This window comes from Oryctolagus cuniculus, chromosome X, assembly GCF_964237555.1.
Source record: "Oryctolagus cuniculus chromosome X, mOryCun1.1, whole genome shotgun sequence".
Lineage (NCBI taxonomy): Eukaryota > Metazoa > Chordata > Mammalia > Lagomorpha > Leporidae > Oryctolagus > Oryctolagus cuniculus.
Genome location: NC_091453.1, coordinates 30,371,819 through 30,387,927, shown reverse-complemented (window position 1 = coordinate 30,387,927; position 16,109 = coordinate 30,371,819).

The window sequence follows — 16,109 nt, the reverse complement described above, 5'->3', positions numbered from 1 at the left end:
AGCACTCAGTGAATAATGTATCATCAAACTTAAAGAGAGTGTCCAAACAGAATTTCTCTCTTGCCAAGGCAAATAATCAATCAGTTCTCTAGCCAGTGGGATTAGAGCACGACAGTGGGAGCATAGCAAGAACCTTGGCTGCGTTGTACATCTCACAAGAAATGAATTCATCTGCCGAATCATTTGATCCAGAACCTTCTTTAGTAGAACATGATCACAGCATCAGAATGTGTTAATTTGGCAAGAAAGAAATGAGCACACTATAGCTTTACTTTTTTTTTTTTTTTTTTTAGATTTATTTATTTGAAAGAGTTACACAGAGAGAGGAGGAGAGGCAGAGAGAGAGAGAGAGAGGTCTTCCATCTGCTGGTTCATTCCCCAATTGGCCGCAATGGCTGGAGCTGCGCTGATCCAAGTTAGAAGCCAGGAGCTTCTTCCAGGTCTCCCTCGTGGGTGCAAGGGCCCAAGGACTTGGGTCATCTTCTGCTGTTTTCCCAGGCCATAGCAGAGAGCTGGATTGGAAGAGGAACAGCCGGGACTCAAACTGGTGCCCATATGAGATGCTGGCACTGCAGGTGGCAGCTTTACCCGCTATGCCACAGCACCAGTCCCTGTTTGCTGTTAACAGCAGTAAACCATTTTCCTGTTAGTCACTATGGTATCTTTCAGGTGATATTTTCTCTTAGGGTTAAACATAGATCTAAAATATTATCAGAACTAACCACAAAAGGTATCAAATGAGCTCTCTGATCCAAGGAATTGATCAGTAAATAACTGGAAGCCCAAGAATTTGCTACTTTTCAACAAAGTCATATATTAGTCATGTGAATTATTTCATCTTATACCCTAATAAAAGGATTAACCAAGTAAGATCTGAAGAATGATGCCTTGGGCTGACACTGTTACTCAGCAGGTTAAAATCCTGGTCTATAGTGCTAGCATCCCATATTGGTGCCAGTTTGAGTTCTGGCTACTCTACTTACAATCCTGCTCCCTGCTAATGTGCCTGGGAAAGCAGGGAAGGATGGCCTAAGTCCTTGGGTCCTTGCATCCACCTGGGAGACCTGGAAGAAGCTCCTGACTCCTGGCTTTGGCCTGACCTAGCCCTAGCTATCGCAGCATATTGGGAGTAACCAGAAGATGGAAGACCTCTCTTGCTCTCACTCTCGCTCTCGCTCTTTCTCTTTCTCCCTCTCTCTGTAACTCTGTCCTTCAAATAAATAAAATAATCTTTCTTAATGATGCCTCGTGCCTCACATTCATTCAGGTTTTACTGTGAACCAGGCAGTGTACTAGGCATTTGTGCTTCATTTTTATGTATACATTTGTAAGTATCTGTTGCAGTGTTTGAAAATACTTGTGTGCAAATGTGAGATCTTACCAGTGCTCTCGCTAATTCTGCCATTCCTAGTAGTACTACTTGTTCTGCCTCCTGTTCTTGCAGTTTTCTCCCACTGCATTGGACATTACTTCAGGTAGTCTACATGTTAAGCAATCTTAAACACATAAAGCATGTAGTTTATGGCTTTGCCCACAGTAGATGTTCAGTTCATGTGAATGAGTACAGAAGCATGTGAAAAGCATATTACAGTGCTAAATTTAATGTCAACCTAGTAAACTGTGTTTCTTCTCTATATAGCAGCCCAATAAGTCAGAGACTCCATCAGAAATGAGTTGGTGAGACCTGGTTGCTGTGAAAAGCCTATATAGCTTACCTTTGTCTAAAATGAGGATTTTTATGTTTGCAGCCAGAAAGATTGTTCCCAAGATTTATTCATTATATGAACTATAGCTATCTTGTGGCTGGGTTTTGGAAGATATATAGGGACATTTTGACATGTTATTTTTTTATTGCTACAGTCCTCTCCACCCCTCTACACATAAATGGATTATTTTTTATAGTGCTTTCTTATTTCAAATACAATACAAATGAAATATGTTAATTATAGAAAAAGAAATCACCATGAAGGTTGCCTTTATTACTTTAAATATTATACTTTAATTTTTCTGTCTTCATTTGCCAATGTTAGTTAATATCTTCTAATTATATCCAATGAGTTAAAGGCAGTAGGGGCTGGTGCTGTGGTGTACTGGGTAAAGCTGCTGCCTGCTAGTACCAGCATCCCATATGTGCACCATTTCATGTCTCGGCTGCTCCACTTCTGATCCAGCTCTCTGCTGTGGCCTGGGAAAGCAGTAGAAGATGGCCCAAGTGGTTGGGCCCCTGCATCTGCATGGGAGACCTGAAAGAAGCTCCGGATCCTCGCTCCTGGCTTTGGATAGGCCCAGCTCCAGCTGTTGTGGCTGCTTGGGGAGTGAACCAGTGGATGGAAGACCTCTTCCTCTGCCTCTCTGTAACTACCTTCCAAATAAATAAATTTTTAAAAAAGATAAAGGCAATAAAGCATCTCTTCCCTCCTAATTTTTGTTAAATTATTATTTTAATGGTAAATTCAAATGATAGAATTCTATGCAATTATTTTTTCTGAAAAGAAACCTTTTATTTAATGAATACAAGTTTGATAAGTACAACTTTAGGAATAGTTATACTTCCCACCATACCTGCCCTCCAACCCACACTCTCACCCCTCCTCCTCCTCCTCCCTCTCCTATTCCCAGTCCCATTCTAAAGAGTCATTTTCAGTTAACTTTGTACACAGAAGACTAACTCTATACTAAATAAAGATTCAACAAACACACACAACTGTTTGAGAAAAAGTTTTATAGTTAACTCTCATAAGACAACTCATTAAGGACAGAGTTCCTACATGGGAAGTTAGTGCACAGTGACTCCTGTTGTTAATTTAACAATAACACTCTTATGTATGTTATCAATGACCACCCGAGGCTCTTGACATGAGCTGCCTAGGCTATGGAAGCCTTTTGAAACCACAAACTCCCTCAGAACTTAGGTAGGGCCATAAGCAAAGTGGAAGGTCTCTTTTCCCTTTAGGGAAAAGTACATCCTTCTTTGATGGCCACTTCTTTCCACTGGTGTCTCACAGAGATCCTTCATGTAGGACATTTTTTGCCACAATGTCTTGGCATTCCATGCTTGGAATGCTATCATGGGCTTTTCAGCCAGACCAGGATGCCTTAAGGACTGATTCTGAGGTTAGAGTGCTACTTAAAGCGATTGTCATTCTAAGAGTCTGCTGTGTGGACTGTTCCCATGTTGGAACATTCTCTCCTTTTTAATTCTGTTATTATTATCAGACACTTGATCCTATTTATATGATCCCTTTAACACTTAATCCTATCTATATGTTCACTTTAACACATTGTTAACATTTAACAATACGATCACTTTAGCACATGACATGGCATTTTTACCACCCAGCTTAATGGGGTTTGAGGTCCCATGACAGGTTTTTAAACTGTACCCTTAGAAGTAAGTTCATTGGAATATATGCAGAACTATACAGCTTTACAGTTCCAAACTTCCTCCTCCCTCTCTTATTCCCACTCTTTTTACTGAGATCAATTTCAATTGACTTTATATACATATTATGTTAAGTAAAAAGTTCAACAAATATTAAGAAAAAAAAACTCTTCCTCAACAGTTGAGACAAGGGCTATTCAACTCATTGCTACTCAAAGTGTCAATTTCACTTCTACAGATATCACCTATTAGTTATCCTAGATCACGGAGAACATATGGTAATTTGTCCCTTTGGGACTGGTTTATTTCACTAAGTATGATATTGTCCAGATTCATTCATTCTGTTGCAAATGACCAGATTTCATTCTTTTTTACTGCTGTGTAGTATTCCATAGTATACATACCCCTTAATTTCTTTATCCAGTCTTTGGTTGACAGGCTTTTAGGTTTATTCCATGTCTTGGCTATTGTGAATGAGCTGCAATAAACATGGGGTGTGCAGATAACTTTGATATGCTGATTTCATTTCTCTTGGGTAAATTCCCAGGAGTGGGATGGCAGGGTCATATGGTAGGTCTATATACAGATTTCTGAGGTATCTCCAAACTGTCTTCCATAGTGACTTTACCAGTTTACCTTCCCACCAACAGTAGATTAGGGTACATTTTTCCCCACATCATCTCCAGCATTTGTTGTTTGTTGATTTCTGTTTGAAAGCCATTCTAATGGGTAAGGTGAAATCTCATTGTGGTTTTGATATGCATTTACCTGATGGCTAGTGATCCTGAGCATTTTTTCATGTGTCTGTTGGCCATTTGGATTTCCTCTTTTTTTTTGAAAGATTTATTCGAAAGAGATACACAGAGAGAAGGAGAGAGGAAGAGAGAGAGGTCTTCCATCTGCTGGTTCACTCCCCAGTTGGCTGCAATGGCCAGAGCTGTGCTGATCCGAAGCCAGGAGCCAGGAGCTCCTTCCAGGTCTTTCACATGGGTGCAGGGGCCCAAGGAATTGGGCCATCTTGTACTGCTTTCCCAGGCCATAGCAGAGAGCTGGATCAGGAGTGGAGCAGCCTGGACTCGAAATGACACCCATATGGATGCCAGCACTGCAGGCGGTGGCTTTACCCACAATGCCACAGCACCAGCCCCTGGATTTCCTCTTTTGTAAAATGTCTATTTACATCCTTTGCCCATTTCTTAATTGGGTGGTTTGTTTTATTGCTGTGGAGTTTCTTGATCTCTTTGTAGATTCTGGTTATTAATCCTTTATCAGTTGCATAGTTTGCAAATCATTTCTCCCATCCTGTCAGTTGCCTCTTCATTTTCCTGAGTGTTTCTTTTGCAGTACAGAAACTTCTCAATTTGATGTAATCCTATTTGTTAATTTTCACTTTGATTGCCTGTGCCTCTGGAGTCTTTTCCAAGAAGTATTTGCCTGTGCCAATATCTTGCAGGGTTTCTCTGATGTTCTCTAATAATTTGATGGTGTTGGGTCGTAGATATAGATCTTTAATCCATGTTGAGTGGATTTTTGTGTAAGGTGTAAGGTAGTTATCTTGCTTCATACTAATGCATGTGGAAATCCAATTTTCCCAGCACCATTTGTTGAAGAGACTGTCCTTGCTCCAGGGATTGGTTTTAGCTCCTTGGTCAAATATAAGTTGGTTGTAGATGCTTGGATTGGTTTCTGGCATTTCTGTTCTGTTCCATTGCTCTATCCATCTGTTTTTGTTCCAGTACCAGGTTATTTTGATTATAACTGCCTTGTAGTATGTCTTGAAATCTGGTATTGTGATGCCTCCAGCTTTGTTTTTGTTGTATAAGATTGCTTTAGGTATTCGAGGTCTCCTGTGTTTCCTTATGAATTTCAGCCCCATTTTTTCCAGATCTGAGAAGAATGTCTTTGGTATTTTGATTGGTATTGCAATGACTCTGTAAATTGCTTTCTGTAGTTTGGACATTTTGATAATATTGATTCTTCCGACCCATGAACATGGAAGATTTGTCCATTTATTTGTGTCTTCTTGTATTTCTTTAATGTTTTGTAATTCTCATTGTAGAGATCTTTAACATCCTTGGTTAAATTTATTCCAAGGTATTTTATTTTTTTGTAGCTATTGTGAATGGGATTGATCTTAGAAGTTCATTCTCATCCTTGGTATTGTCTGTGTATACAAATGCTGTTGATTTTTTTGTGTTGATTTTATATCGTGCTACTTTACCAAACTCTTCTATGAGTTCCAATAGTCTCTTGGAATATTTTGGATCCTCTGTGTATAGAATCATGTCATTTGCAAATAGGGATAGTTTGCTTCCTCTTTCCCAGTTTGTATCCCTTTGATTTCTTTTTCTTGCCTAGAGGCTCTGGCTAAAACTTCCAGGACTATATTAAATAGTAGTGGTAAGAGTGGACATTCTTGTCTGGTTCCGGATCTCAATTGGGAATGCTTCCTACTTTTCCTCATTCAATAGGACGCTGGCCTTGGGTTTGTCATAAATTGCCTTTATTGTGTTGAATTTTCCTTCTACACTCAATTTGCTCAAGAGTTTTCATCATGTATGGATATTGTAATTTATCAAAAGCTTTTTCTGCATCTATTGAGATAATCATATGGTTTTTTTTTAAAGATTTATTTGAAAGGCAAAGTTACAAAGAGGCAGAAGCAGTGAGAGAGAGAGAGAGAGATCTTCCTGCTGGTTCACTCCCCAGATGGCCACAACAGCTGGAGCTATGCTGATCTGAAGCCAGGAACCAAGAGCTTCTTCTGGGTCTCCCACGCAGGTGTATGGTCCTAAGGGCTTGGACCATATTCTACTGTTTTCCCAGGTCATTAGCAGAGAGCTGGATTGGAAGTAGAGCAGCCAGGACTTGAACTGGCTACAATATGGGATGCCTGCACTGCAGATGTCGGCTTTATCTGCTATGCCACAGTGCCGGCTGCAATCATATGATTTTTGTTCTTCAGTTTGTTAAAATTATGTATCACGTTGATTGATTTGTGAATGTTGAGCCATCCTTGCATACCAGGGATAATTTCCGCTTGGTCTGGGTAGATGATCTTTCTGATTGTTGTTGGATTCAATTGGCTAGAATTTTGTTGAGTATTTTTACATCTATGTTCATCAGGTAAATTGCTCTGTAGTTCTCTTTCTCTGATATATCTTTTTCAGCTTTAGGAATTAAGGTGATGCTGGCTTCATAGAAAGGATTTTGGGAGGATTCCCTCCCTTTCAATTGTTTTGAATAACTTGAGAAGAGTTAGAGTTAGTTCTTCTGTAAATGTCTGGTAGAATTCAGCAGTGAAGGCATCCCATCCTGGGTTTTTTGTTGTTGTTGGGAGGGTCTTTATTACTGATTCAATTTCCATCTTGTTAGTGGATCCTTTTAGGTTTTCTGTGTCTTCATGGATCAATTGTCCAGGAATATATCCATTTCTTCTAGGTTTCCCAATTTGTTGGCATACGGCTCTTTGTAGTAATTTCTGATGATTCTTTTTATTTCTGTGGTGTCTGTTGTTACATTTCCTTTTTCATCTCTAATTTTATTGATTTGGGTCTTCTCTCTCCTTTTTTTGGTTAGTTGGGCCAATGGTGTGTCAATTTTGTTTATTTTTTCAAAACTCCAGCTCTTCGTTTTGCTGATCTTCTGTATTTTTTTTTTCAATTTTGTTGCTTTCTTCTCTAATTGTAATTATTTCTTTTCTCTTACTAGTTTTGGGTTTTGTTTGTTGTTTTTCTTTTAACACTGCTTTTGGTGTCTCCCATAACTTTTGATATGTTGTATTGTCATCTTCATTTGTTTCCAGAAATTTTTTGATTTCTTCTATGACCCACTGTTCATTCAGGAGCATGTTGTTCAGTCTCCACATGTTTGCATATGTTCTGGAGATTCCTGAGTTGCTGATATCCAGCTTCATTGCATTGCAGTTTGAGACGATACATAGTATGATTTAGATTTTTTTTGAGTTTTTTTTTTTTGTTGGATCCTATGGCAGTTTTATTTTAAATGCTTGGAGGAACAGTTTTCCATAATGCTTGTACTCATTTACATTCTTTGCAGTAGCAAGATCTATGTCTTTTTTAAAAGCTTTTGTTTAATGAATGCAAATTTCACAGGTACAACTTTAGGAATATAGTGTTTCTTTTCGTCATACCTTCCCTCCCACCCTAACTCCCATCCCATCTCCTACTCCCTCTCTCATCCCAATTTGCTGTGACTTGCTTTATGGCCTAGCATGTGGTCATTTCTAGAGAAAGTTCCATGTACTGGTAAGAAGGATGTGTATTCTGCATCTGTGGGATGAAAAGTTCTGTAGATACCTGTTAGGTCCATTTGGTCTGTAGTGTCGATTAAATCTGTTGTTTCCTTGCTGATTTTCTGTCTGGTTGATCAATAGTTACATCTTGCTGTTGAATTGATCCCTTAATTATTACATAGTGTCCTTTGTCTCTTTCAACAGTTTTTGTGTTAAAGTCTATTTTGTCTGATATTAGGATGTCTACCGCAGCTCTTTTTTGGTTTCTGTTGGCATGGAATATCTTTTTCCAACCTTTCACTTTCAATCTGCATGCATCTTTGTTGGAGAGATGTGTTTCTTGTAGGCAGCAAATAGATGGGTCTTGTTTTTTAATCCATTCAGCCTGTCTGTGTCTTTTAACTAGAGAATTAAGGCCATTTACATTCAAGGTGACTATTGATAAGTAACAACTTTGCCCTACCATTTTCCCAAAAATATCTCTATTTTCTATGTTGGATTTCCTTTTTATTTTTACTGGGAGATTTTCTTCCTTTACCTTCTTCTGTAATTATGACCATATTTTGTATTTCTGTGTGCAGCACATCCTTAAGCATCTTTTGTGGGCTGGACGGGTGGTGACAAATTCTTTCAATTTCTGTATGTTATGGAAGGTCTTTATTTCACCTTCATTCATAAATCAAAGCTTTGCAGGATATAGTATTCTGCGTTGACAGTTCTTTTCTCTTAAAACTTGGCATGTATCTTGCCATTCTCTCCTAGCCTGTAGGGTTTCTGAGGAGAAGTCCACTGTAAATCTAATTGGAGATCCTGTGAAAGTAATCCGGAATTTCTCTCATGCACATTTTAGAATATTTTCTTTATCTTTTACTGTGATGAGTTTGACTACAACATGTCATGGTGAAGATCTTTTCTGTCCCTTTCTTTCTCCAAATTAAGGAAGTTTTCTGGTATTATTTCACTAAAAGGCCTTCTAATCCTTTCTCTCTTTCCATGTCTTCGGGAACTCCTAGAACCCGTATGTTGGGTCTTTTGATAGTATCCTGTAGATTACCAACAGTGTTTTTTAATTTTTCTTATTTCCTCTTCTTTTCTTTGGTCTGACTGTATAATTTCCTGTGCTTTGTCTTCTAAGTCAGATATTCTTTCTTTTGCATCACTGATTCTGTTTTTAAGCCTTTCCACCACATTTTTTATTCACTCTATTGAATTCTTCCTTTCATTTTGATTTCTCTTTAGGATCTCAATTTTGTAGGAGAAATTTTCTTTCATGTCCTGTATGGATTTCAATCTTGGGCCTCTGCACCTGCGTGGAAGACCCATAAGAAACTCCTGGCTCCTGGCTTCGGATCGGCTCAGCTCCAGCCATCAGGGCCAACTGGGGAGTGAACCAGCAGATGGAAGACCTCTCTTTCTCTGTCTCTCTGCCTCTACTTTTCTCTCCATGTAACTCTGACTTTCGAATAAATAAATCTTTAAAAAAAAATGGAGAGAATGCATTCCTAGTTCGTGCATTTGCTTCTGATTACTTCTATTTAATCTTATGATCATTTTTTTTTAATTCCATTTCTGGCATTTCTTCAATCTCATCCTCTGAACAATCTGGTGTGAAGTGTTTTATTCTTCTGGGGGCATCATGTTGTCTTTCTTATTCTTGTTTCTTCAATTGGTGCATTTGTTGTTTGTCATTTGTAGACATACTCATTGGTTTCTTCTTTGTTTTTTCGCTGTGGTGGCTTTTATCTTTGTAATATGCCTCTGCTGATAAGTGGAGTGTCTGCTTTCAGTGAATATCAAGAGGCCTGTGGTGGGTGTGGGCAGGGAGCTCTGTTCAGTTCTCCAGTGTCAAGGGCATGTCTAAGGTGACACATCCAGATTTGGCATGGTAAATCCCCCCCCCCCTTTTTTTTTTTTTTTACTCAGAAGGGAGGTTTACCTTTGCTCAGCTGATCTCCTCTCTTCAAAGGAGACTGGTCCCTGGACGCTAGCCCCAGTGGGTATAATATTTGTCCGTTCTGCCACAAGAACCACACAAAGGATCTGTACAGTCCTCAGTGTATGCTCAGATTCCCCAGCAATGTCCCCCTCAGCAGGTAACCACGGAGCCCTGAGCATGTGGAGCCTCCCACAGTGACTGCCGAACATCCCAGCAATACTGTGAACCCTCCCACACAGCCTCAGTGTTTTCACAGTATTGAGCACCCATCCCCTTGTCTGTTCTCCCCACCAGACTCAGGAGTCTCCACTTGGCTAGTTGCTAGGCGCGGACATAAGCTGGTACAGCTGTTACGTATGTCCAAAATGACGCCTGCTATATCGGCTTGCTACAGGATGCCATTGCAGGGTGATCAGGGAGAGAGAAATGTGCCCCTCCTTTTTTTTCTCCTCTAGTTGGGCAGGTACACTATCCCCCACAGGGCTCCAAGCTGGGTTCCCTCTAGGCTATTCCTGCATTTTTATCATCAGTGGCTCGGGCTGCTGCAGTCTGGTCTCCCCTCACTCTCCAATGCTGCTGGGGAAGCTGTTGGCATTTGGGGTCCTGAGTTGTGCAAATCCACACCCTCCGCATAGGTCCACTGTGTCCTTCTAATTTGCATAGAGTTTCCTTTGCTGTTTTCTCCCTCTTACCTAGGATTGCATTCTCTCCACTTTTTTTAAAAAAGATTTATTTATTTTTAAGTCAGAGTTACACAGAGAGAGAAGTAGAGGCAGAGAGACAGAGAAAGAGAGGGTCTTCCATCCACTGGTTCACTCCCCAATTGGCCACCATGGCTGGAGCTGAGCCGATCCGAAGCCAGGAGCCAGGAGTTTCTTCTGGGTCTTCCATGTGGGTGCAGAAGCCTAAGATTTGGGCCATCTCCCACTGCTTTCCCAGGCCATAGCACAGAGCTGGATAAGAAGTGGAGCAGCCGGGACTTGAACCGGCGCCCATATGGGATGCAGGCACTGCAGGCGCAGCTTTACCCGCTACACCACACTGCTGGCCCCCTCTCCACTTTTTTAAAACTATCTTCTAGACTAGAGCAGTAAGCTCCCTCCCTACTCCACCATCTTAGAAGTTGCCTCTATACAGTTATTAAGAGCAATGTAGAGCTATATAATTGATCTACAAAGATGTACACATATTAGTGATAAAATCAGATGGCAAACAAATGTGGTCACAGTTTTTGGAAAAATATTCCAGCAAACATCAATATACACAGAAGAGTTGTTAATATATGGTCAATTTTTAGAGCCCCAAATAGGAATTTAAAATTATTATTATATTACTATTTTATTGATTTGAGGGTCAGAGAGTTCCCATCTGCTGGTTCATTGCTCAAAATGTGCACAGTGCTCCCTTTCCCCCATCTACATTGCAAGTTGGAACTTAACCCCCGTGTCCCACGTGAGTGGCAGGATTCCAGTCACTTGGGATATTACTGCTGCTTCCCGGGGTGTTTTATCAGGTGCTTTATCAGGAGTATAGTTGAAACCTGAACCCAGGTACTCAGATAAGGGATGCAGGCTTCCCAAGCAACATCTTAACCACTGCCCCCCACCTCCCGCTAAGTTGTTCTTATCAACATAATACACATAGTTTAAGAAGTCAGATATAGCCGGCGCCGTAGCTCAATAGGCTAATCCTCCACCTTGCGGCACCGGCACACCGGGTTCTAGTCCCGGTCGGGGTGCCGGATTCTGTCCCGGTTGCCCCTCTTCCAGGCCAGCTCTCTGCTATGGCCAGGGAGTGCAGTGGAGGATGGCCCAGGTGCTTGGGCCCTGCACCCCATGGGAGACCAGGAAAAGCACCTGGATCCTGGCTCCTGCCATCGGATCAGCGCGGTGCGCCGGCTGCAGCGGCGGCCATTGGAGGGTGAACCAACGGCAAAAGGAAGACCTTTCTCTCTCTGTCTCTCTCTCTCACTGTCCACTCTGCCTGTCAAAAAAAAAAAAAAAGTCAGATATTGTTATAATTCTTCTAAAGAAAAAAGAGCATTTCTTTGCTCTCTCTCTCCAACTTAATGGCTTTTCCCTAGAAAAGTTTCAATGATATTACTTATTTCTCCATATTTACTACAATCATATTTTTTAGACTTTCTGTTTTGATCAATGACTCACCTTCAGAGTTCCTTTTATGGTAGATGTAGATTTAGCTCTATAATACCTTCCTTTTCACATCCTTGTAACAATTTATGAAATTCTTATAAAATTGTGTATATTATTATGACAAATACTGTTTACGGTTGAACAGAGACACAATTTCCTACCAATCCCCTCCTGTGAGTTCAGCTGGAATCTAGCTGCACCTGATCCTGCATATAGCTCTGGAGCATGAAGGGCACCGTAGTTGGCGGAATAATAACCCTGAGTGATATCCACATCCTAATCATCAGAAACTGTGAATATGTTGGGCTACATGGCCAAGGAGAATTAAGGTTGCAGATGGAATTAAAGATGCTTGCAGACCTCAAATCAACAGATTATTCAGGTGGGCCTAGTGTAATCCCTAAAGTCCTTACAAAAGAAGAGGGAGGCCCAAGTCAGAGAGATGACTTTGAAGAATGCTCAGACAGATGCTGTGTTGCTGTCCTTAAAGATGGAGGAAGGGGGCCACGTGCCAAGGAATGCTGGTGGCTTCTTAGAGTTGGCAAAGGAAAGCGAAGATTCTCCTCTGCTGCCAACAACACAGCTCTGCTGACACGTTGATTTTAGCCCAGGGAGGTGCATGCCAGGCTTCTCACCTCCAGATCTGTAAGATAATAAATTTACATTGTTTTAAGCCACTAAGTTTGTGGTAATTTGTTAAAGCTGCAATGGAAACTGTATACAGGCACCCAAGTTTTCCCCCCTGGAACATTGTGGGGGCTGACTTTTTCTGTTCGGAATCAGTAAGGCGTTAGATGCAGTGTACTCTCAGGGACTGGCATGGGTAACCTACGAGTCAGGAAGGCCCTGTCCTCAGGAGAATGGAACCACTGCTGGCCTTCAGCAGCTCGTACTTGAGCTGGCTTGTGGGTATAACTGTCCCAGTAAAAAAGATCTGGATGGGTCACCAGTGATGTCCACTACAGTGGGCAAAGCTAAGCCAACACTGTATGTGTCAGGCAATAGTTCTGGCCACTTGAGTCGGGGAGGAGAGGGCACTAAAACAGATCTAGAACTAAATATTTGGAGCTGTTGTATAAAGAACGTGTATTGTTCCAGAACATATTGATTAACCTCACCCTTGGAGTGTGCAGGCATGGTCAATTCTAAAGGCAGTTCCTAAATGTGTTCCCATTAATGTGAACAGATAGGTTTCAAATATATAAACAAGCAATCCAATCTAAACGAAGACTGGAAAAGGAAGAAAGAAACAAAAAAGCAAGATAGAGAGGAAGCGTAAAATAAGTTGGCAAAATTAAATGCAAATAGTAACATCCTTCAAAAGAAAAAAATGAACAGAATTCACAATGTGATGTTTTCATAAACATCTTTGTGTGTGGAATGAAGTAGTGGGATTAGCTCATAGAAAAGGAAATGTTTATAAAACTTCACCATTCAATGCAGAATTTTCTTGGCGTTGAGATAGAATAAAGCCTCTTACTTTTTTTTTTAATCTTCCTGTCTCTACCCCTAGTTTGGGACAGACCCAGTACCTACTGTTTCTTAAGTCTTATATCGTCTTTCTTGGATTACTTGTATTTTTGTTCAACTATTTTCAAGAGTAATTCTTACAGAGTGTGGGAGGTAAACTTGCTGAATTCTTGTGTGTCTTAAAATACCTTGTTCTCTTGCAATTCAAGATTGACAGTATTTTTCCCCTTAGAAATTTGAAGGTATCACCTCATTATATTTCCGTATCTTAGTATCTGATGTTATGTGATGTCAGTCTGATTTGAAACCTTTCTCAGTAACCTTTTCTTTTGTTTCTTTTTTTTCTTTGAAAGCTTTTGGATTTTTCCTTTTGCTTTGAAGTTTGAAACTCAATATGTTTATTTCTAAGTGTGAGCTTTAAAAAACTGAATTAGAGAACTTACAAAACTCACATTAGTGTCCTTTCACTGGGCATTTTTTTTTTTAAGATTTATTTTATTTATTTGAAATGCAGAGTTACAGACAAACGGAGAGATAGAGAGAGAGGTCTTCCATCTGCTGGTTCACTCCCCAAATGGGCACAATGGCTGGGGCTGGGCCAGGCTGAAGCCAGGAGCTTCATCTGGGTCTCCCAACACTTGGGCTATCTTCCACTGCTTTCCCAGGCATGTTAACATGGAGCTGGATCCAAAGTGGAGTAGCTGGGACTCAAACCTTTTCCCATATGGGATGCCAGGTGTCTCAGGCAACAGCTTTACCCACTACACCACAGTACCAGCCCTGGGCATTGTGATCATTCCAAAGAACATACATATAACTAACATTGAAAAGCGTTGAAAAACTGCAGCCAAGTGGGAGGGTCAAAACTGACTCCCTGGATTGCCAGGAGTCCAAATATAAGCATTTAGTAACTGTAAGAGGGAGGGACTCAGAATCATGGAAGTAAAACACATAATAATTTCTGAGTGTTTTTCTTTTATTATACTCAGCTTTCCTTAGGTTCTTTCATTCTGAAGATTCATGTCTTTGCTTTTTTTAAAAAGATTTACTTATTTATTTGAAGTCAGAGTTACATAGAGAAGGAAAGGCAGAGAGAGAGAGGTTCTCCATCTGCTGGTTCACTCCCCAGTTGGCCACAATGGCCAGAGCTGCGCTGATCCAAAGCCAGGAGCCGGGAGTTTCCTCCAGGTCTCCCACGTGGGTGCAGGGGCCCAAACACTTGGGTCATCTTCTACTGTTTTCCCAGGCCATAGCGGAGATCTGGATCAGAAGTGGAGCAGCCAGGACTTGAACTGGCGCCCATATGGGATGCCAGCGCTGCAGGCAGCGGCTTTACCCGCAACACCACAGCACTGGCCCCACCATAATTTATTTAGTGAACAGTTGATGGGCATCCGGGTTGAGTCCATATCTTAGCAATTGTGAGTTGTGCTGCAGTGAACATGGGGGTACAGATAACTCTTTCAGAGGCCGATTTCATTTTATTTGGGTAAATTCCCAGGAGTGGAATGTCAGTAATCATTCATTCATTCATTCATTTATCCATTTTCAAGGAAACTTCTGTCTCTCTGGATGTTCCTTTTTTATTGCAGCCTGTATTTTTCATTTCTATCTCCAAAATCCCTGTTTCTTCTAAGGATTAGTTCTGTTCATCATTCGTATTGAGACTTTTATGGTATGAGTTTTTCTCCAAGATCTGGCAATTCTTCATTTTCTGGTTTTGTTTATGAATTGAGAGACTGCTTTGGTTACTGTAGATAGCCAGGGTGCATTTCCTTGACAGCTGTGCTGGTGTGCATCCCTAACAGGTGGCTCTTTTCCCTTTTTTTTCCAATTTATTTTTTAAGATTGACAAGTAAGGGGCCAGTGTTGTGGCACAGCCAATTAACATGGCACCTGTGATGCTGGCATCCCAATTGACTGCCTGTTCAAGTCCTGGCTGCTCTACTTCAGGAGGGGTAAGCGAAGGCAACTCCAGGGAAGCTTCCCATTCCCTGTCTCTAGGATAGTGCCAACTCTACATTCTCAGGTTTTGGCACTGCATTTTCCTTAGAGACCATTCTTAGACTTTTGCTGCCAGCAGTTTTGTTCGGGTAAAGGAAAAACAAGTAGGGTGGAGAGAGAGCAGTCTATGCTGAGTATGTCCCTACTTCTGCCATTAAGCTTTGAAAATAAATAACTAGGTAGTCCTACATCCCAGCGCCCCCTTCTCCAAGGTCCCTTTGGTAAAAACCCTTTTGATGAGTTGATCTGAGGTTTCCTGCCCTCTACCTTCTCTTCTGTTCTGAGCCCACGTGTTTTCAAATGTCCTTGAATTGCACACAATTTTTGGTCTATGAATGCTACCTTTGTTTTCCAACACTGTTAAGGTTTTTGAAAACCTTTTATTATGGTAATTTCCGAGCATATCTAAGTGTACGAGGCATAATATAATGAAACCCCATGTACGTGTCACTCAGCTTCAACAGTGATCACCACAGGCCAGTCTTATTTTAGCAACACTCCCTAATTATTTTGAAGTATGAGGGTACTTCCAAAAGTCTGTGGAAAAACAGAATTAAAAGATGTTCATTTTGGTGGAAATTTTTTTTTTACTTTTTTTTTTATTAGAGTGAGAGAGAGAAAAAGAGGGAAAGAAGTTGTCCATCTGCTAGATTACTCTCCAAATGCCTGCAGCAGCCAGGGCTGGGCCAAGCAGAAGCCAGGAGTGAGGAACTCCATCCAGGTCTCCCACATGGGTGGTAGGGACCCAAGCATTTGGTCCATCATCTCCTACCTCCCAGGCACATTAGCAGGAAGCCAAAATGGAAATAGAATAGCTGGGATTCCAACCAGGCACATTGATATGGGATGTGGACACCCCAAGCAGTAGCTTCACTGCACCACAAGCCCACTTCATGCAAAACACTTTGA